The following is a 23812-nucleotide window of genomic DNA, read 5'->3' as shown; positions in this document are numbered from 1 at the left end:
TGGGCTTTCCTAGTTTTGCTGTAAGTCAGTAGGTCAGTCAGTGAGTCAATCAGTTGGTAAAGTGATTTCTGTCTTACTTCTGTGTTTAAACACAATTTGGGAGCTCATTCTGTTCACTGGGGTGTGTTTTTTCTCACTGATATCTAATAGTCAGACTGATAACCTAGCTAAAGGAATGTGGTATTGCCCAAACATCAGTCTAACCTCATGCTGATCAGCTAAGCACCTGCCATAGCCTCATTGCTCTCTGGGAAACTGGTCTGTGGCTGCCGTGTTTCTGGGCCTTGAGGATCTTGATCATCAGGAAGTCCCCCCCTCCATTCACCTTCTCTGTACATATTCTTAGGGCTGATGTCTCTTCTTCTGTCTCATACAGTTCCACCCCAGCAGGTGCATCCATTTCTAGGTTTCACATTTCTGGCTTCTCCTATGAGCCACTCTTGTAAGACCTGCAGTACTGATGGGGTTGTAAATTGAAATTCAGCCTTTGTTCAGTGGGGTTGAACTTTCCTAATTCCTAATAATGTGGTGATTTTGCTAGCTTTCTCAAGCTGACTTGATGTCCCATAGCCCTGTTGTGCTTAGGAAGCAAGCTGCCTATTTCTGCTTCCATTACTTGCCTGGAAAATGAGAGTTCTGAGCGCATCATTTTTATAAATAGTGCAGATTTTCTTCTTAGATGCATTAGCTTCCCTTTCTTCATAGTCGAGATTGTCTGTCAGCTTTCTGCTCACTCGCTGAGCCCTGTGAGTTTTCTTTATCCTGGAGTCTCTCCTTGTCAGCTTGGCATTTCACTACCTTGGAGAGCTACAAAATAGAATATTTTATGGCTTATTCCATTCCTCCTTCCTTTCTAAAACTGCTCAAACTAGGTCTAGCAAGTAGCATGTGTGGCCCAAACAGTTTGCTTTCATTTATCACATTCTTCCAAGAAACACTTCTGAAAAACGTAAAAATTGTGTATGTGATGATAGGTGGATGGGCAGATATGGAACTGGAGTTATAAAGATGAAATACTGAGATCTACACCTTCTCAAAGACAAGGCAACTGTATATACAGAATATGACAGGGGCTATAATGAGTCTAGAAGAGAGAGCTCTTATAGCACTGCACTTCAGAGGAGGCCACCTGGCTGTGTATGTTGATAAGGGCACCTGATATAGCACCAGCAAATCCCTCCCATGCCTGAAATGCAGGGTCTCCAGGATTTGGAGCCTGGTGTACATGGAGAAAATGGTCACAAAAGAGGCTACACAAGTGCTGGCTACTACTGCCTTATCATTGGGACTGTAGACATTGTGTATAAAGGATTTCCAGTGAGCAAATATGAGCAAAGAAAGAGAAGTCAAAGAGGAAATTCAGAGGGAAAAAGAGATGTACAAAAATTTAGAAGATTCAGAGTTCAACTTCATGGAACTTGAATTTGAACTGATAACACCATCAACTCTGCAGGTTCAAGAGAATGGCTTACTAGAGAAGTCAGCAGCTTGAAACTTGGGAATGGATGTGCCCACTGGGATGGACCTGGCCACACAGAACAGGGAGGTGACAAAGGTCTGACAGTCACACAGCTTACCTGCAGCTGCCCAGATCAACAGCAAAGCCCCTGTTCTTATGTACCTGAACCTTTGGAACATGGCTTACCCCAACTGAGATGTGCGATCAGTGTAAAGTACATGATGGACAGCAAAAGCAGATAAACCCCAAAGAGGAGTATGAAGGGCTGTCATTACATTTTTTCTAATGTGGATCAAGTGTTGAAGCAATAATATTGTGGATATATTAACTTAAATTAAAATGCATTCCATCTGTTTTAGTGTGGCTACTAGATCATCAAACATTGCAAATGTGATAAATATTCTATTTCCATTGCGAAGTGCTGACCAGAGCATGAGGTAATTGCAAGAAGACAGGAAAAAGTTACAGTAAGTAAGTCAAGGTCATTAAATACCTGACTAAGTAATTCATATAATATTTGCCAGGTGGTGGAAATTCATTGATTTTTGAGTAGAGAAATAAAATAGAATACCAAAGGAAGATTAATCTAGTGACAGGGCATATTTCAATTTCTAGTTCCTTGTTCATGATAAAACATTGCTCCAAACTGTAATGGTAATTCATTTTATAGCTTTCCAGTTGAAATTTTGCCAAAGGATGGGGGGGAATGATTTGTTTCGCCATGCTTATTTACTCATTTGCAGATAGATCGTAAGGCAGATTAATGAAACACATTTCCCCTTATAGAAACCTTATTACCTTTCTCCAATTCACTTACATTGATATAACTGCAGAGTGAATTCTTTTGGATATATCTTAGCAAGTTGTACAGAAAGTGCTTTGAATTCCTTGACCACAATAAGTTTTCCTGAAGTCATGTTTGCTATATATGGTAGTCTGTATATAAAAGGTGGACAAGAAAGCTTGCAAGAAAATATGTTTGCATTTATTCTCCACATACCTAATATTTTTAATACTTCCAAAACTAATTCTGAAGCTTCTCTAAATCTTGATCTCTTTTTTTTGAGATGCTGTGCCATGCACTGAAAAATTATTTCATCCAAACTTTTAATATCCATAGGACAAATTAAAATGTGCACATTTTCCAGGCTTAATTTTGTTGCCCTACATTTTGAGTTTAAATAAATAATTCAGGTGTTTTTGTGACTTTTTTCATTTGTTTCTTTGCTGTCATTTTGTCTTTGTTTTGCTTTTGTGTTACTTGAAGTAATGAAATTCTGTGTGTATCTAGATGTATTCAGTACAAGTGAAACCTAATTGTCATTCCATTCTCACATTTCTCTTGCCAGACAAATGAAACCACCCTGGCAAATTCCAGAACAATATCAATGTGATTTTTCTCAAAACTGTGATTTTTATCTAAATCAATCAAAATAATAATATTTGAAAATGAGCTTTAAAATGAAAACTCCATGAACAGATCTCTTTAGGAAACCAATATGTCTGTTCATTCAATCAACTTTTATTTTCATCAGTAATATTGTCTAATTTTGCTTACATAAGATTTACCTGTCCTATTGAATCCTGTGTACTGAATATGTATTTTATATTTTTGAAATCTGTTGCAAAGAACATTTTACCATTATATATGCTATGTATATAAAATATATACGTATTATAAATATATAAGAATGTTATGAAAAATACTTGTTTTAGTGTTATTTTAGTTATTTTAGTGTTGTTTTTGGATCATTGAACTTGTGTTATTATTAAGAACTTTCCTGTTTGTTCTTTTACTATGGCCTAATAAATCTGTAAGTAATGATAATGTTTTATACTTTCTGAGATTTATTCCTCTTCTTTATATTGACTGCTATCTGATAGAAGGACAATGTTGACAGGACCTGTTTTGGTGTTTTCTATGGCTGTAGATAATGCCTCTGCTAATTATAGTTATTGCTGTTTGTATGACTTTTTCTTTATTATATTAAAGGTGCATGATTAAATTTTTGGTTTGGTAGCAATATTTGTTACCAATTGGCACCAAAGTTTGTGAGCTGTATTTAAGAATTGTTCAAAACAGTGATATGCTTTCCTTCTTAATTATTACCATTAAAAGGTTCATGTTATTAGTGTTTTGCTAATATAAATCATTTTGTATTATGTTATCATGACCACACTATTTTAATGTGCTGTGAAAGAAATCTTTAAATGACATTTAGTATATCTGAATATATGTTTGAAGATATTGTGGTGTCTGAAGTGCTCTAACTCGGTTTGATGGCAATGGTTGTTTAGATTTGTAAAAAAGAGTGGAATATATCTAACCACTAATTTCTTATTTCATTTCTTATTTGGAATTATAGTTACTCTTGGTATGTTTTAAAAAGTGTGCTTGACTTTATTGTGGATTTACAGCCTTTTGTTATATATTAGCATCTAATTTTTCCTTGTTAGTTATTTTCACATGATATTTTCTAGGTCCAGGAGTATAAATTTGATTTTAAAGTAGAATTTTTCAGTGAAAAAAGCATTCATCTCTCACTTTTCTTTCTATTGGTTCATTTATGTTGTTTTTATTATATTTTACTTGATATTTAATGAATTATTTGACTAACATGGTTTATTTATTTATATCTCTCCCTTTCTTCACTATTCCACGAGTCTTCATGCTTGGCTATCTCAGAATCAGCTGCTTCTGTTGTTAATTATAATCTATACTATTTTCATTAGACAAGTTAAATTCCAGTATGGTAACTCCTCTTTTTCTTGAAGTCAGATATATTTTATAAATCTCTTGTCTTTTGACTTAAAATCTCATCATTCATCTGTTTGTACTTTCAAGGGATCTATTTTTCCTTCAGAACACTTCATCCATTTTTACTCTCAAGAGACCCATATTTTCTTCGTGTTTCTCCAGAGATCAAGTAGATGCTTTCTATGAGTTATTTGTCATAATAAATTCTTTCTGAAATTTCACTTTCAATTTTTTTGTGTCATGGAATGTTAATGTCAAAACTGGTTCCATTTTCCCACATTTTCCTGTACTTTTACTCTGTGCAAAATTAACCTTCAAACTTCTTCCTTTGAGAAGTGAAATTTAGTTCTGCTCTCGAATCTGGGCTGGACCTGTCAATTTCTTTGGTCAATAAAAGTGATAGCAGGAATTATATGTGATAGTCTGTGTTTTGAGAGAGCCAGAACACCAGAAGCTAAGTCTTACCTTCCTTTCTAACTGACAGCACTCACAAACGGAAACACTTCTGACTGTGTTCAGCTGCTAAAGTTTGGAGTAGTTCCGTTTCGCTTCTTATTGTAGCATTAACTAATACGTAGTAATGTAATAATATTTATATCCTTTCTGGATATAAATTCTGGAGGAATATCAATACCAAATTTCAAACTCTACTACAAAGCCACAGTAATCAAAACAGCGTGGTACTGGCACAAGAACAGACCTCAGGACCAATGGAATAGAAGTGAAAACCCAGAAAGGAACCTATAGACATATAGCCATCTAATCTTTGATAAAGGAGCTAAAAAAAATAGAATGGAAGAAAGACAGCCTCTTCAGTAAATGGTGCTGAATAATTGGTCAAACACTTGTAGAAAACTATAGCTAGATCTGTATATATCATCCTGCACCAGAATCAACTCCAAATACATCAAAGACCTCGGAGTCAAAACAGACACCCTGAAAACATGAAAGGATGGAATAGGGGAAACCCTAAGTCTCCTTGGCACAGGCAGAAATTTTCTTAATAGAGACCCAGAAACACAACAAATCAAAGAAAGGTTGGACAAATGGGATTGCATGAAGCTGCAGAGCTTCTGCATGGCAAATGACATAGCTAGCAAGATCAATAGAAAGCCCATGGATTGGGAGATCTTTACTAGCCATACAACGGACAAGGGTCCCATATCTAAAATATATTTGGAACTCAAAAAATTAAATCCCCCAACAACAAATCCTCAAAGAAACAACTGCCTGATTAATAAATGGGCCAAAGACTTGGATAGAGACTTCTCTAAAGAGGAAATAAGAATGGCCAATAGACACATGAAGAAATGCTCAACTTCTGTAGCCATAAAAGAAATGCAAATCAAGACAATGTTGAAATTCCATCTCACCCCAGTTAGAATGGCTATAATCAAGAACTCTAATACCAACAGATGCTGGAGGGGATGTGGCCAAAAGGGAATCCTGCTGCACTGTTGGTAGCAGTGTAAACTTGTTCAACCAATCTGGAAAGCAGTATGGAGGAGTCAAAAGACTCCATGGTTTCTCTTATTTGCTATAACTAGTACATGTGTAGGACAAGCAGAAAAGGCCAAAAGCTATGTACATATGACCATATAAGATGATGTTAAATGAAATGAACCCCAAGATAGGGACACAAATATCTTTTTTTCTTGCTATTGTTTCTAATGTATCTATAATGTACTATGTGATTTTTTTGTGTGTCTTTGTATGTTCTACCCCCATGGTATAACTCTTGTTTTCACTGTATTTGATGTTGGTGCCCTGCATCTTGTATATATTCTTCTCTGATTAGGAGAGGGGAGAGGAGAGGAAACAACAAAATGCTTAAATAAGGATACATGTTGACCCATTGTAACAATGAGATATACAAAACATTATGTTGAAAATGAACTTTACAACTTCAGCAAGGCTGGGGGTAGTTGTGGAGGTGGGAGGGAAGGGTTGGTATGGGGAAAGCAATAATGCTTGATAGGAAATGTACTCATTATCTTGCTCATGTAACTGTAACCCTTCTGTACAGCATTTTTACAAAAATAAAAATAAAAAAGTACACTCATTATGCCCCTTCCAGGTTTTGGAGCTGTGGATATTAATTTTCTCCTTCAAAGTCTCCTGCATTGGAGGCTGGGGTCCCTGCTGATGGTGTTCTTCTGGTCATGAACACTTCAGAAGGTAGGACCAACTAGGAGAAGGCAGGTCCCTTCTGGGTTTTTCATGGTGTCTTGTATCTGCCCATTTCTTGTTTTGCTCTTACTGTTTGTCTGCCATGAGGTGAATGGCTCTCTCCCATCATAGGCCCCTGTTGCAAGAAGGTCTGCTCAAATACATGGGGCCAAGTGGCCAAGGATGGAATCCTCCCAGCTAAACCTTTCATTCCTTACATTGTTTTCTTGTGAATTTTGTTTGCAGACAAAATAATGCTAACTGAGCAGGTTAGCAGTTCAAATGTGGGCTAGTTATTTATTTGGTTTATTTGTTGGTACTGGGGCTTGAACTCAGGGTTTTATCCCTTAACTTTATGAGACATACTTCCAGCCCTTTTTGAAATGGTTATTTCTGAGCTAGGTTTGGGTCTTCCTTTATGCCCAGACCAGCCGAGGTTATAATCCTTCTCATGCTTCTTTGACTCACTTGGGAATGACAGGAAAGTGCCACTGCACCCAACCATTGGTCTCACATATTCCTTTCTGTCTGGGCTAGCCTCAAACTTCAATCTCGCCATCTCTGCGTCCCAAGTAGTGAAAATACAGTTTTGAGCCATCATGCTCATCTCTGAGTTTTTCTTCTATTTCTAGTTATTTTTGTCTTTGAAAGTGTATGCAGGGTTCATAGAGATCGGGAGAATTGGCATGAAATGCAATTAGACTCATTTAACATCCACATTCTTGGTGATTTGACTTCCATAGTGATCTCCTCTGTCCAACAGTTATGATCTCTGGTCACCCTGTCCTGGAACTTTCTGGCAACCGAAGGATCTGTGGAAATATTAATGCAGTGAAACCATAACTCATTGTGAAATATCACTCTGAGGCATAAAACATGGTGATCATTCATAAAATAATTACCTCCATAAAAAGTCAATACCTCCCTGAAGACTATTACAGAGCACTAAGATTTATATGTTTTCCACATGACGAGTAAAGTTAGCTCACTGATTGTACATACACATATCCAGAAGAGGTAAGGGAAGGAATAAGGTTTAAAGTACCTTTCAGCTATTAGCCTTTCAGCTAAGTACCTTAAAAGATTTATATACAAAAATTGACTAGACTACTGGAATGGTATTTCATAACTTGCTGGTTGACCTGTACTTTAGGAAAATGGGTGTCAATACTTCTGATTCTTGGACCAAACAAGTTCCAACTCCTCTTAAGGTAGGAAAAATCTGAAGTCTTTGTTTCATTATTACTCTTAGTGGCTTATCATCTGATTTTTAGAAGAAATGTAATAGGTGTACATTTATTACAAATCTTTAAATAGTAGTTTTCCCTTCTTTTCTATATCATTTGAAAATCTTTTAGAATTACAGTATTATAGTCATTTATTAGCCATACATAATAATAACAATAATAAATAACTTTTTGTGCTGGTTATGAGAATTAACTCAGGACCTGGAAAGTGTATCTGAGCTTTTATACTCAATGGTAACACTCTACTACTTGAACCATGGTTCCACTTTCTGCTTTTTCTGGTTAATTGTTGATTAGAATCTTGCTGACTTTTTTGGCCAGGCTGGCTTTGAACTGTGATCCTCAGATCTCAGTTTCCTGAGTAGCTAGGATTATAAGTATGAGCCACCAGCGCCTGGTCAGATATAATTATGAAAATAAACTCTCTAAGACACTAAGTCCTATTTGGGAAGTTGGGAATAATATTATTTATTTTATAGTATTAGTAAGGGTACTGAATGAACTTATTGCATAAATATGGTTGTTCATCTGTTGTTATTAGAGTTCTTGATTATAGCCATTCTAACTGGGGTGAGGTGTATCTCAATGTTGTTTTGTTTTGCATTTCTTTTATGGCTACAGAGGTTGAGCATTTCTTCATGTGTCTATTGGCCATCCTTCTTTCCTCTTCAGAGAAGTTTCTCTTTAAGTCTTTAGCCCACTTATTTATTGGGCAGTTGTTTCTTTGAAGATTTGTTGTAGGGGTATTTAATTTTTTGAGTTCCAGGTATATTTTAGATATGAGACCATTGTCTGTTGTATGGCTAGTGAAGATGTTTTGAAAGTCAACTACTTATGTGAAGTTGGCAGTTTGTTTTGTTGGTTGTAAAGACCTAAAGTCATCCAATCATGAACCAGATAGATCCTTGCCATGATTTCTGAAGAACACCTTTGCACTTCAAGGACAAATGGATTTTTAACTTTTTTTAATTTGTTAAAAAAAATTTTAATTAATAGAAACAAAACAAAGCCCAGCATTGGTGGCTAATGTCTGTAACCCTAACCACTCAGGAGGCTGAGATCTGAACATCATGGCTCAAAGCCAGCCATGGCAGGAAAGTCTGTGAGACTCTTATCTCCAATGAATACTCAGAAAAAGCTAGAAGTAGAGCTGTTGTTCAAGTGGTAGAGTGTTAACCTTGAGCACAAAGAGGCTCAGGGACAGTGAGCAAGCCCTGAGCTTAAGCCTCTAAACCAGCAAAACAAACAAACAACAAGAACAAAACAGAGGCCAAAGTCATGAACATCATTTTATTTCAATTGATGCTTTTGAAAGTCTGGGTTGACTCTATGTTGAATTACATTTTGACAGTTCGGCTTAGAAGAGTCCATGTATTCTGCCTTACGTGATAAATATATTAGATGATCAATGTGGAGAGGACTGAGCCTCACATTTGGAGCTCCATGTAATCTCGTTTGGTTAAGGGTGCATTGTGTTGTTGGGGATTCTTTCCGTAAAAGAGTTACTTACTAGCTGTTTTCTCCATGGTCTGTCATAATAGATCACAATCGCTTAGATGACATCTTATCGAGGACTACTTATGGGGACTTGGAAATTAATCTGGAGAAGTGTTTTTACCATCTGATGATTCTCAAACCTACTTTTCAAGACTGCACTCAAAGCCCAATCAGTTTTCCTCAATAATGGAGCAGAGGAGATACAAGGAGGGGTGACAACACTCTTGTTTTTCAGGATAACAGGTAAGATGTTGATTCTCTCAGTGGGTTGGCTTTATTATAGGCATTGCTACAGTCCTACTTAAAGTTGAACATTTTCTATTGGATCTGACTATTTTATTTACTTTCAATCATGGCCTTAACACAAAGTCCCCTGGGTCAGAAAGTAAAGACATCAATTTGAACATTTCATCATTGTAGCGATTATTGATCTTTTCACTTAATGTTTATGTAACATGGGCCAAGCCTTTCGCCACATTTTATGTAGCGCAAAGCCTGGCAGAGTCATTTGTCATACACTCTAAGTAAAGAAGTAGTCTCTAAATAGAAACACAACTTGATTTTAACCTAAAGGTCAATCTCATTGCTGAAACAGAATTATAAATGAGCCCATCTTAAAAGAGAAAATAATCAAGTATTAATTATTTAAAGTGCTTAATGATGCATGGAGTTTGTTACATTTCCAAGTGCATTTATAATTAAGAATGCAAGATGACAAAGGCCTTGGGATCCAATCAGCTATTCATTTCAAATTAAAAGATATGTAAAATACAGCATGCTAAACTTCTGTTTTTTTGTTTATTTTATTTTATTTTTTTGTGAACATACTGTACAGAGGTGTTACAATTACATGGGCAGGATAATATGTACATTTCTTATCAAGCATTGTAGCCTCCTCCTTTGTTTACCCTTCACATCCCTTCCCAGCCTCCCCCTCCACTCCCCCAAGGTTTTTTAAAACCACAAGCACTAGAGGAATTTATGAATTGCTTTCATATTCCATTAATATCCATAACTTCAATTAAATGAGCCTGTTTATGTGGGAAAAGCAATACTATAGCTAATCTAAAAAAACCTGTAAGATTTCAAGACATATTTAAATCAATATTCTTTTAAAGCAACCAGATTGGCTTTTTGGTATATATTTAAATCTCTTTGGTTACAAAATTGAATAAATACCAACAAAATAGGAGGTCACTGTTTAAATATTGTACTGTATGTAACTTAGGAAAAGTGTAGCCATTTGAAAAACAAAATTAACCTTTGAAAAGAAAAATAAACCACATTTACATTAGGGAATAGGCAAATCTAGCTAATGAAAATTTATAGCCCTATTATATTTGCAAAGAAAAAAAAACAGGCTTTCATTGGAAATGTCAGAACAATCTCAGATCTCCTGTTAAGCAATTTGTTAAACTTTAAATGGGGATACATATAAGATTTAATAATTGAAAAATGCTCAATTAGAATGAGGTTACTGATATACATTTGCAAAAATGTGCCTTTTTATTTCAAACATCTGTTTGTTGGTTGATTAAATTATTTATTCATTCTTTTAATCACTTCCTCAGCACATTGAGTGTTTTCTAGTTGGCCAAGGCCTGGAATAAGATTTTACTTAACACTTCAGCTAAATAAATGAAGTTCTTACCGTCAGTGTCCTCCTGATCTTGAAACAAAGGCAAGTAATGGGGCAGGACACGTGCATGACTAGAACTTGTGACACTAATACTATTGCTTTCTTCCCTCCCCCTCATTCTTTCATTAACCGAGCTCCACTTTTTACTGAGATACATATTTGGCTATAGTTGAGCCGACTTGTTTGCTTTCAGATGTAGTTGTAAGGAAAGGTTTTGCTGGTTAGTTCTAAGGGAAGATGTGGAAATCTTCATGGAAATCTCAGTTGAGGAACAGGGCCATGTCTTTATTCCCAAGTAGAATGTATTAATGATGGCTGAGACTTGTGCTGTGGTCTTAAATAGGCCCATGTTACATCTGGTGACAGAAATAAAAGAGGGAAGGGGCAGAGTCTATGATAGATGGAGCCTCTTTCTAATGGCCCTGCACACATCTCTTCTGACCTTTGTTCTGCGAAGTAGAGGAACATGTTTCTGCATTATTTGGGACATATAGTATATTACTTTGGGGGCATATTATTTTATTTGGACTTGACTATGAGATAGTAATGCGTTCAATCATTATAATCTTGTACCTTAATTTTCCATATCTACTTGTGTGATCTTTAGGGCATAGTAAAAACAATCTTTGGTGCCATTCTACGTCACAGAGAAAAGCAACAAGTCATAAACGTAATGATATTAAGATTAAGCTCATTTTTTCCAAAGAAATTAGAATTCTGATCTGAAACGTAGAGCATTCACTGTGAAAACCTGAAAGGGGTTTCACTGTGAAGTTTTAACTGAGCAGAATGTTAATGAGTCAGTACTGGAGACCTCTGCAAGTTGAGAGAGCAGCGAAGAGAAGGTAGACAGATGGACAAACACAAGATAGCACAGCATTTTCTGGAAGCTACAGTTCTTCTGCACTTGGGGAGGAGGTTAGTATGATCAAGTGGTGGGTTTTGAGAAAGAGGCTAGCATGATATCAAGTTCTATCGGGACTACAAGGTTCACATGTGGATTCACTTTCAAGAAATTGTGAATGCGATGGAAAATGCTATGGAAAAAACTTAGCCTTTGAAGCACATTGAAAAGAGATTCTTTTATTTTACAGGGAGTCTTGAAGTTTTCAATTTTCCATTCAAATAAGAAAACCAAATATTATTCAAGTGTGGTCAAGTGTTTAATCTATATAAGGTATCTCTGTCTCAAACTTTGTTTTAAGTACTTTAATTCAAAATCCATCTTTCTAGTCTTAGGCTGGATGACATTTTTTTTTTTCAGTTGTGGTTTGACCACTAGGCCTGAGCACTGTCCCTCAGCTCTTCAGCTCAAGGCTAGCACTCCATCACTGGTTTTCTGAGTGATTTATTGGAGCTAAGGGTCTCATGGACTTTCCTGCCTGGGTTGGCTTTGAACCGCAATCCTCAGATCTCAGCCTCCTGCGTAGCTAGTATGGCTATGCCACTTATATTTGTTGTATTTTATTTAAGATGTTTTAAATTATCCTTAATAGCTACACAAAGAGATTTCAATTCAATATGTCAATGTATGAGTGCAATACATCTTGCTCAGTGTGACTCCTTCCATCATTTTCTCCCCTTATCTATCCCAACCCTACCCATCCTTTCAGCTTTCCTGGCTTCATTTTCACATATGTATATTGAATGTTGATGCCCTTATTCACTCACATTCCTCTATTTGTAGGCCTCTTTCACAGACCAGAAAGTGGATGGAGGCTCAGGGAAGACAATAATAGCCAGAGGACAGGTGACTGATAGATCACATGCCTAGACTAAAACTTGTAGGATTGTTTCTAGGATGGAATAAATCTGACCACCAATAAGGTAGTAACTCTTTATAAAAGATTGTTCTCAGAATGACTGTAGTCAGGCTTTTAAAGTGACCTCTAAACAAGAGCCTCAGGGAGTCCTGGCCCCAGCAGGCAGCAGGGAGCCCTGGTAGGTGCCATGGACATCGCTATAGGTCCCTGGAAAGAGATGGCAACCATCACAGTGGAGGACTCTGGGGTGCAGAGCTCAAAGTATGCTTGATGGAACAACACAGAGTTTTCACCCAGGTCCATCTGACGCCTCTCTCTAGGGTTGGCACTATATTTTTTTGTGTAAATCCTTTGGAAATTCTTTATGAGTTGGGAGGACTCTGGGGACTTGGCCATCTGGTTATGTTCTGCGGCATCTGGCTTGTGAAATAATATCACCTATCCTTCTATTTGAAAATAACTCGTTTTAGAGGTGCAAGCAGGTATTTCCAGTTGCATTATTGAAACCACCCTGTAAAGGCAAATTTATTAATCATTTATGAGTTAAAGTCAAGTCACTTAATATTTAATTTTATTAAAATGGAAGTGTTTAAACAGTCTCCTGCCTTTGGCGGTTCATCTGGTGCTAAGCAATTCCAAAGTCTGTGACACGTTTTCCTTTTAAGTCTGATTCTGTGTGGGTCTCTGAGGACCAACAGCATGTCATCTCCCTGGTGAGCTGAAGCCAAGCAGGGAGTTTCCCTGTAATGAAATGCACAGGAGGGTGCAGGCAGCCCACTCTGGGAGGAGGAGGCAGACCATAGAAGGTCTGAAGTACCTAGAACACACCAGAGCAGTAAGAACTCAGTGCAGAACACCATCAATCTTTTCCATAAGGGACCTTCTCAGTTTCCTTAGAGAGCCAAAAGATGAGGCTTTAGAGTTGTTCTTTGACCTTTATCCCTTGTTCCTATTGCAGGATGTAATTATTCATTTAGCACATATTATTCAGTAACAACAATATGTCGCAGCTATTCTGAGAATTGAAAACACAACTGCACAGGGCCAAGAAGCCTTGGTCTCTGGAATAAGAGGTATGCATAATGTCATGTTTGAGAAGTTCCAGGAGGGAATATATGTAAAGTAATAGAGAGTGACTCCCATAGGAACCAAGACAGGGTCTTTGGAGCCTGGTTTCCTTAGAACATACACCAAGACAAAAAGGGTTTACTTGTTAAGAGGTTGGTGTCAGTGAACTAAATGGGAGAGGCAAGGATTGAGAAGGTGAATGGCATGCAAGAGCGCAACAATGAAAGATCTTTCTTTCCCATTTCTTATCAATTAAACCCAATTAGAGTGGAAAAAACTTATGGGGGTTGAGGGTGGAGCCCTGCATTCCAACAACTTATGGTCCATTGTGCTGCTCCACTGAGTTTCCAGAGACACTACAGATTTCTTCCAGCAGAAGCATTCCTTATTCAGAATTAGGACCTCCAACCCAGTGGGGCTTGTAAGGAGACGGAAAGCTCAGAGTCCTCCAGTAGGTCACAGCCTTCACCTGGGAGGATATGCTGTCCTGTTTTCTGGAGGGCAGCTCCTCACCTAACTCTACAGGTATCAGCTTTCAAGATTAACTGCCACCTGAGCTTTCAGAAATTACTCTACCTTCCACCAGACCATTTATGTGGGTGCATTCCAGGGCCCTGTGTTCATTCTTTTGTTTCTCCTATACCATAAAAATACGCCCTCTAAAGGGCTGGGAAGGTGGCTCAGTGGTATAGTGCCTGCCTTCAATGCATGAGGCCTTGGGTTCAATTCCTCCACCCCACATAAGCAGGAAAAGCTGGAAGTAGCACTGTGGCTCAAAGGATAGAGTGCTAGCTCAGAGCTGAAGAGCTGAGGAACTGCACCCAGGCCCAGAATTCAGGCCCCACAACTGACCAAAAACAAAATATGCCCTCTGGTCTTGCAAAACGCATTACACAGATCTCATGAATGTATTTCTTAGGCCATCAGATGGTGGTAGATTTTTATGGACCCTGCAGGCAAAGAAAAAAAATGAAATATGTATTGATTTCAGTGATATCCAGTGGATTTCAATAATGCATATATGAATTACGACTTGATTCTCGGTCACTGGTATGTGAATCTCTTCAAAATGGAACCCTTTGAAGAACAGGTTTCAGTGCACATGAAGGAATGGCTTCCCTATGTGGGCTGTCCACTGGTGTGTAGTATGCTTGGTTTTCTGGATCTGCTAGGAATGTGCTCCTTATTAAGTAATCAATTGATACATTTTCTTCTGTGTGGCTTAGTGAATGAGAATAGACAATAGTGGCTACTTATGATCACACAGACCTTAGAGGTTAGACTCCACTTTATTTTGCTCATCAGTTGCACAGCAGATCTGGCCTCAACTACTCTTGTTGGAAGTTAACACCAAGTCCAAGTCCAAGTTGTTAATCCCCAAAGAACAGTGAGATCAGCTCCAAGGATTCTCTATGGAACTTTGAATCCAAAGTCATGGATGAAATGTCCCATGGTATTGCATTCTTACCACCACGGGACGTAATAATGCACAACACTAATATCTATGAGTAGTGACTGAGGGACTTTGATATTCAGCTTCTATTATCTCACATCAAATTGCACCATTAAATTGTTTACACTGTTGGATAAATTCCAATATTCTGGGTTTGTCCTGACCATTTCCTGAATAATTTAATGCATATATATATATATATATTGCGTGATAAATTACATGAAACCTGAAATCTATGGTATGAATTTGATGGACTCTGGGCACTTTTGGCTTTACAGACTACCACTACCATCCTCATCACTGCTAATGCACACACATATACACACACACCAACACACTCACACATTTGTTATATCAGGCTATATATTCCTCACTATGTGTACATTTACACAGATTGTCTTATGATTCTATTAACATAAAGACAAGTATAGTCCATGTTGGCTTATTTTCATTGTTTCCTTGTGATCGTAAAAGATATTAAAATGTTCTTATAGGCCCCTTAAATTGTCATGGTCTTTCTTAGAATACATTAGATTTATTATCCCTAAAGATGCTGTAGGTACAAAGTTAAGAGCATGAAGTCTTGAGAAGAATTGCATAGATTTGAGCCCAGCTCTGCTACTAACTCTGATTACAAATTCAAGTTATTTGTTTACCTTCAGCTTCCTGGTCTATCATCATATTGCCTAATCCACTGGTTGTTGTATGCATTCATACAGCTTCTATTTACAAGGCAGATATTACTATATAACTTCATCACAGTCTGATTTTTCTCTTCTTCCAGGCATGTGGGGTGTGTGTGCTTTCCACATACTTCAACAGGGCTGTATGACTTGATTTGAACAAGGACCTTAATTTGGATCAAGAGACTGACATCTGAGGCCTGTGTGTTGCTAATATAATGAGGTATTGGGTGACACTTTATGTGAAAGCACTTATTGGTCATGACTCTCTGCCTTGCCTTTTATCTGTCCTAAGAGTTTAAGTAGTACCTTGTGATGGTACCTGCTATGGTTTGGCTGTGTCCCCAAGGATTCATTGTCAGTGTGGTGACGTGTGAAGTGTTCGAACAGTTATGTGGTGGGGCCTGGTAGAAGATGATTAGGTCACAGTATGGTCCTTGTGCTTGGAAGAAATTGACACTAACTTTTTGGAGAGAGATGCAATAGGAAAACACAATGGTGTCAGGGAGACTGGCCCATCATCCTTAACTCTCTTGCCACATGAGAGCTCTCATATGTGCTCCCAACAAAACCATCCCCCACGAGGACACATAGCTGGCGTGGCTGGATACTGGATTTCCATCCTCCCAAACTGTGGGTTGTTTCTCTTTAATTCTATCACTAATGAAAATTCAGTGTGGTAACTTGCATGCAAATGCAAATATAATGAAACTCTTAGGTTTTTAGGAGCTATTTATTGTATCATGGGAGAGGCAGCAAATAAAATAATGTAATATGCTGGGTGCTGTTCGAAAGGTACCAACAAAACAATTCATCTTAGCAAAGATATAAAAAATGTCCCAAATTTGAGTAAAATTAGATATGGTCTAACCCAGAACTTGAAAGACTAGAATGTTTTGAATATGATGGATAGGGAGTATAGGAAAAAACGGTGAAAAACAAGGTTAGGAGGCAGGGTTAGTTCTAGTACTCATAGATTTGTAACAACACATGAAAGGAGACTCAGCTAAGGTGCAGCTGGTGTTCTTTGGGGGAAATGCTCTACCTAGAATTTTGTTTCTGGTGTTTTTGTCTACTCTACCGACCTGGAGAACTGCAGAGATTACATTAATTGAAAATCAAAGAGGCCTTCTGCAAGTAAGACATTTATTTGCTAAGGGAATGCATGAGGATTAGGTTAGAGTCAAAATAATGAAGACTCAGGAATTATATGATTCCATGAACCCTCATGTGTTTGTGGTCCTACCTTCTAAATCTTCCTGTGAACTCTATAGACAGTGAATACTTGTTTCTTTGTTGAAATACCCAATAAATGAATAGGTTCTTTCTATTCAATGCCTATTTACAAGTTTATTTCTCAAACAGTTCTCTAATGGTGTCAATTTCTGTGCAAAATCCTCAACAGTTGCCAAGTGAGGATGGCTCATGCCTTGAATCCTAGGATCCTAGTTTGAAGCATGACCAGCAGACTCTTATCTGCAATTAAATGCCAAAAAAGCTGGAAGTGGAGCAGTGACTCAAGTGGTAGAGTGCTAGCTTTGAGCAAAAAAGCCCAGGGACACTGCCCAGGCCCTGAGCTCCAGCCCCTAACTTACTGTAAAAACAAACAAATACAAACAAACAAACAAAACCCCCTCAACAGTGACTTCCTGTTCCTCGACTAAATTTAATTTTAATTTTATTTTCTAGTCTGAGCTTGTCTTGTTATCTGATGTCATCCATTTTAGTCCTACTACAGCACTGTGGGATGAAAATTAACTATAATTCATCTTGGAGGGCTTGGATCTCTCTTAAGATTTGTAAGGGAGATTGTAACCGCTACAAACAACTGTTCGTAGTGCCCTGGTGAAGAGGTTAAGAATATGGAGAGCTGGCTGTGGTAGCCAGTTACTGTTAAGAAATACCTGAGACAATCAGCATATAAAGTGGCTCATGTTCTGGTTACAGTTCATGGTTGGTTAGCTCTGTTGTTCCTTTGCCTTTTGATGAGGCAGCATATCACAGCAGCCATATAGCAGACTGGTCAACTTGTGGCCAGGATGTAGCAGAGAGGAAGAGAAAGAAACTGGAATTCCCATAGAATCCTTAAGTGATCCTTCTTTCTTCCATTAGGGCTTACATCCAGAAAGTTCCATTTTTTCCAGACAGTGTCATGGGTATGGGAGCAAGCATGTACCATATGGGCATTGGTACTTATCCAAATTATAATAACAATTGTGCAATAAATCAACACAAATAGGAATACAAGAGCAGTACAAATTGATACACAAGAGTTTCATTTTGTTCTATCAGAGGTCTACTAAATTTAAAGGCTTTCCACCCTCCTTAGGGTGCGTGGTTTGTTCTGGTTCTACCCTGTTTTCTTCATTTGCAGAGATGCTTCCCAGTGGATGTTTGTACTACCATAATCTATATTGCATTTTTTTAGCCTATGGACATATCTTCTATTTAATTTCAGAATACTTTTCTCAAAATTTCAAAATTACAGGGCAATTTCTACTAATTTTGGTAAAGAGTATTCTCAACGTTTGGAAGCAGAATTTGATGTGATTTTTCTATTCTTCCCACCGTAAAGAGAAGCCTGGCTTTGGTTTCAGCTCTCTGGTCTTCTTCCAATCTATTTAGTTATTCCTCTTGTTTGTTGTTTTTCTGGAAGGAGGCAGGTAAGTTTCAGAGATGAATTTAAGACTTTCTCCTCTAATCTGTGTATGTGTGTGTACAATATGTGTGTGTATATAAAGTTTTCTTATGTCAAGTCCATTCACTCCAATGAATTATTATTTTAATTTATTTTTTATTGTGAAAATACCATACAGAGGGGTTACAGTTACACGGGCAAGATAACGAGTACATTTCCTATCAAGCATTGTTGCCTCCTCCTTTGTTTCCCCTTCCCATCCCTTCCCATTATTCCCCTTCACCCCCCCCTTCCAATGAATTATTAAAAAGCTGAAAGCACATTATTTTGAATACATATAACCCCACTCTGCCATTACAGCACAGAACACCTATCTTAGCTGTGCTATATCTGTATTCTGCCCTGAGGAGGGCAAATTCAATTGGAATTAAATCTGCATGGCATATAGTATTGATTCCCATAGATATGCCAAAAGAGAGCATACTCATCTATCCTGGATGGTGTCTCCAAGTGCCCTTTTCCCAAAGCCTGGCTCAGGATTTACTTTGACAACATCCCATATACTCGCAGGAGTTTACACTTAGTAAATCCTACAAAATTCTGCTTCAGGCAGATGCTGGAATTGTTAAATAATACAAATTAAATAAAAATGTTCATTGCACTTATGACGTTTTCACAACTTCTAAAAGTATGTTATTACCCATGCAGAGATGATTACACTGTTATCCTTTTCAAGATTAGAACTGTCAGGTTACTCAGTACTTGGCTTTATTAAGCAGATTATCATTATAATTTTAGTGTTAACTATGAATATGTATTTATGAGAGACAATATTAAGGAAAAGAAATGGATTCATAATTGCAAATTAATACACACTTCAGTGTTTCTTATTTTAATAAAATGTCTATGGCTATATATAAAGATGAGAAATAAGTTTTGAGGAACTAAGTAAAACAAAAAATGTTTTGCAGGTTTAGTTTTTTGTTGGTACCAGAGTTTGAACTTGAGACAGCTTGTTTTCTTGCATTGCCAGCTGGTGCTTTACCACTCAAGCCACTGCTTCAGACTGGCTTTTTGCTGGTTATTTTGGGGGATAGATCCTCAGAGACTTGGCTTTGAACCATCATTCTCTGGGTCTTAGCCTTCTGAGTAGTTACAATTACAGGTGAGCCAGTTGTTTTATAGATTTTTTCATTGCTATCTTGATCACTTATTTTCTTATCTCGAAAATTGTCTTCAAATAGTTATATCGGGGGTTTTCATTTGAACATATCAATTATTTATGCAACGTATCCATTTTTTGGGGGGGGGTCTGGTCGTGGGGCCTGAACTCTGGGCCTCGGCGCAGTCCCTCAGCTCTTCAGCTCAAAGCTAATGCTCTACCACTTGCCACACAGCGCCACTTCCGGCTTTTTTTTTCTTTTTTTGCTTATATGGTGCTGAGGAATCAAACCCAGGGCCTCATGCATGAAAGGCAAGTGCTCTACCACTGAGCCAACTTCCCAGACTCACATATGCAACGTATCCTGAGTCACCCCTCCATCATTCGCCCCCATCCTTCCTTCTCTTCCTTTTGACACCAGGCTCATTAAGTTTCCTTGTTCCATTTTCTCATATGTACATTGTTACTCGTTTCAAACACATTCCATCTCACCAACGTCTAAAGACTCTGTGGCAATCACAGTCCAGAAGTTTAGACAAATACCATTTAGGGAAAAGTCATTGAAATGCTTTACAAGCCTCTAAAAGAAATTGAGAAACAAAATTCAGATGCTCTTATTTCTTCACCTGATACCCCTGGGTGTTCAGTGAGCTGGCCCTGGGGAGGATTCCTCCTATCACCTGTGAGTGGAGCTGCAGGGACGCTGGAGGGAGGTGAGCTCTGTTATCCACTCAGGTATCTTACACCTGGAAATTTCAGCTGGGATTTCCAGCAAGAAATGAAACCTTGAGTGTTACGGTATAAACACAGAACTTGCTAGTGATGAGCGTGGGTAGATTTTAGTTGTGGTTAAGAAGTTTTCTGTCCAAGGTACAGAATTTGGAACAGAAAATTGGTTTGGATCTGTGCTTCACATGAATATTTTAATCTATTCCAAAATGGTGCATTTCTCGTGCCTCAACTTTCTTCATTATGACATAATGAAGACCTGTTTCCATCACTGTGCAACCTAACTCATTTGGTACCCACTCGGGCTTAAGAGGAAAGGAAACATTCCCCAGATTGCACTCCTAATGACAAGAAGATCTGCCAGATCACAAATAAGCAGAGAGAAGAGGAAAGAAGGGGAAACTTGGGATCATCAAAGATCCCAGACGATTCACATTGCTTTGAGCATGATTTCTTTCTGCAAAAGGAAAAAAAATATACAAAGATCACTATTTCTCATTCCAGTACAGAAGGCCATAGAGGAATGGTTCAATGGAAGATACACTCAGTTAATCAATGCATACTTGGATGTCTTTGACATATCTTGAGAAACTCCTACTGTGAATTTTTCCTTCATGTATGCACATTTCCTTTTTTCAGATATAAAATAATTCTTTAAACTAGTTGCAAGCTGAATACTTGACTTCCTCCTTCTTTTCCCCAAAGCTTAGGGAAGATGTGTTGCAGAGTGACTATTCTTGTAGCCTTATAGCTCTTCTCCCTGGCTTACCGCCATGTGCCAACAGTTTATTTTTCCATATTTGAGAAGCATTTTGTGCTACAGTTTGTTTTTCCATATTTGAGAAGCAGTATGTGAAAGGATTTTTAACTTCCCTCTTGGCTCTAAATTTTGTTCAGTTCATGTGTGGAGAGAACATTAAAATAATAGAGGGGCTGATTATTATTAAAGTACTTTATATGCATGTATGAAAATGTTATAATAGAATCTATTATTTTTCAAAATTAATATATGCTTACAAAGGCTGCCAAGTGCAAACCAAAGAGACACACACTCTCTCTCTCACACACACACACACATATACATACCAATGGAAGATTAATGTCTTAGCAGAAAGATGTAATTTAAAGGATCACTTAAGCTGGAAAGGAGGGTGGACAGGGAGTAATTAGAACCAACAAATTATATCCTCTCAGATGGTATAAGCAAGGAATACTCCTACTTACTAGTCTGATTGCATTGGATATGACCTAATGAAATAAAACATGACTACAAATTTAATTTTTATTTTTTCTTTTACAATAAACCCTGTGCAGATGGAGACCTTTGATGGAAATGTAAACACCCTATTACAACAAAAATCCAATGTAAAGAGAAATACAAATTACATAATAGAGCACATAGTTGGAACAATTCTCTCATGAATAAGAGCCATGTGACTAGCACTTGTTAGAAATTATTAGAAATCTGTAAGAATATGCTACTTATAAAACTCCCAAATGGTTGGGGATTAACAAGCTTCTAAAATTCTCATTTTCCAAACAAGAAATCACCAAAGAAATTACAAAATAGTTTCTATGAATATTCTATAGTGATGGGAAGAAGCTAAGAAAATGCATAAGGAAACACTTGTCTTTAAATATTTATTAGAAAATGTGAAAAGCGTTTAAAAAATCCAGCTTTTTACCTTATGTTGAGGGAACAAATTAAAAAAAATTAAACAATTTAACCATAGAGGGCTTTGTGGTAGGGTGCCTGCCAATGAATATAAAACATAAAATATGAGTTTGACTTCCCAGGCAAAAAACATTTAAGTGTAGAGGGAATAAAAATAAGAATAGAAAGCATTGAAATGTAAAGCAGAAAAACAAATAGCAATAACATTAAGTACTAATAAAATCCAAGGCTGAATTTCTGGGCATATGAAAACATTTATGTTTCCTAATGGTATGAAGTAAGAAAAAATACTATGGAAAACAAAAGCTTTCAAAACCAGAGAGGAAAGAGGAGATCACATCTCAAGGCAGTGTTAGATTAAGGAACTGTAAAGAAGAATTTAATGCCAATAATTATATCACATAAGCACTATAACCAATTTGTTTGGAAAGATATAAAACGTAGTAAATTAGCGGTATTAGTGGTTCAGTCTATAAAGCTATAAAGTCAGCTACTCAGATGACTGAGATCTGAGGATTAAGGTTCAGCCCTGAAAGACAAATCCCAGAGACTCTTCTCAATTTACAAGAAAATGTTGGAAATAGTGGCATGACTCAAGAGGCAGAGCACCAGCCATGAGTGAGAAAGTTGAGTGAAAATGCAGGATGTTGCATTTAAGCTTTTGTGTACTGATTCACACACACACACCCACACACACACATACATACTCACACAAATCAGTAAAATATTATAGACTATGTACTCTACCTATATATAGACTACATGTACTCTACATAGTATAATAGAGAACATATTAATACAATTATAGTTTTTAAAATAATTTATTTTATAATCAAAGATCCATAAGAAATGATATCAGATCCAGGTGAAAAGGGGAAGGTTCATCAAATATGAAAAAATTGAATGTGAATTCTATTCGTTTTTCAGGAAAGACTAGAACTTTAAAGACTACTTCTAGTTATATGTTACCAGAATAACCCTGAACATCAAAACCATAAAAAGGTTTAAAAACAACAACAAACTACTGACTAATATATCTCATGCTCCCATGTATAGAAATACTTTAGGAAAAAAAATAGAATATTAAAGACAATAAAGTTAAATATATCATAACTACCTAGAAAAGAAAATATCTATTTATAAAACATTCTTGTCCAAAAATGTCTGTGGTCACTTATGTGTATGTGTGTGTTTGTGTGTGTGTGTGAGGGGGGGGAAGAATTCAGAACTAGAAGAGGTATTCTCTGTGGAGAATGGATATAAAGACTCTCATATGTTAAAGTCTACTCAGCAATAAAAATAGAAATCATGAGCCATAGGACAGAACAGTAGGCAATGCGTCTCAAACATTATGTTGACAGGCACATAACAGGCATACCAAAATGGTATGCCCATGACGCAGATTTGTGAGAGGGCCTATAGCAATCAAATTCAATCTGGGAATCATAAAATGCTGAACTTGCCTAAAGGCAGGTACTAAGCATGTAGGAATTTTCTAGGTTTTAATTACATTGGTGGTTACACATATGTACAGTTTTCAAAACTCATCAAATTATGTACATACCATCTGTGTACTTTTCACTGTATGAAAATTTTGCCTTAATTTAAGAGACATAGGCTGTGGGATTGCCTGAAGTTACAGACTGGTAGAGAGACTGTCTGGCAAGTGCAAGGCTCTGACTTGAAACTAGTAATCTATGCTTTCAGTGCTGAGATATTTGAAGTTTACAGTCATTTAGAAATGAACATTTTGTTCATTAGGGTTGTTTTGCTATGCAATGATCTCAAAACTTTTTGACCAAGACCTGTAAATTCCTTTCCACACAATTCTGGAAAATACCACTCTACTCTGATTTAGACTTCTTTAGATTT

The sequence above is a fragment of the Dipodomys ordii genome, unplaced genomic scaffold (genome assembly GCF_000151885.1).
Source record: "Dipodomys ordii isolate 6190 unplaced genomic scaffold, Dord_2.0 Scaffold76, whole genome shotgun sequence".
Lineage (NCBI taxonomy): Eukaryota > Metazoa > Chordata > Mammalia > Rodentia > Heteromyidae > Dipodomys > Dipodomys ordii.
Note: the sequence above shows the minus strand (reverse complement) of the source record.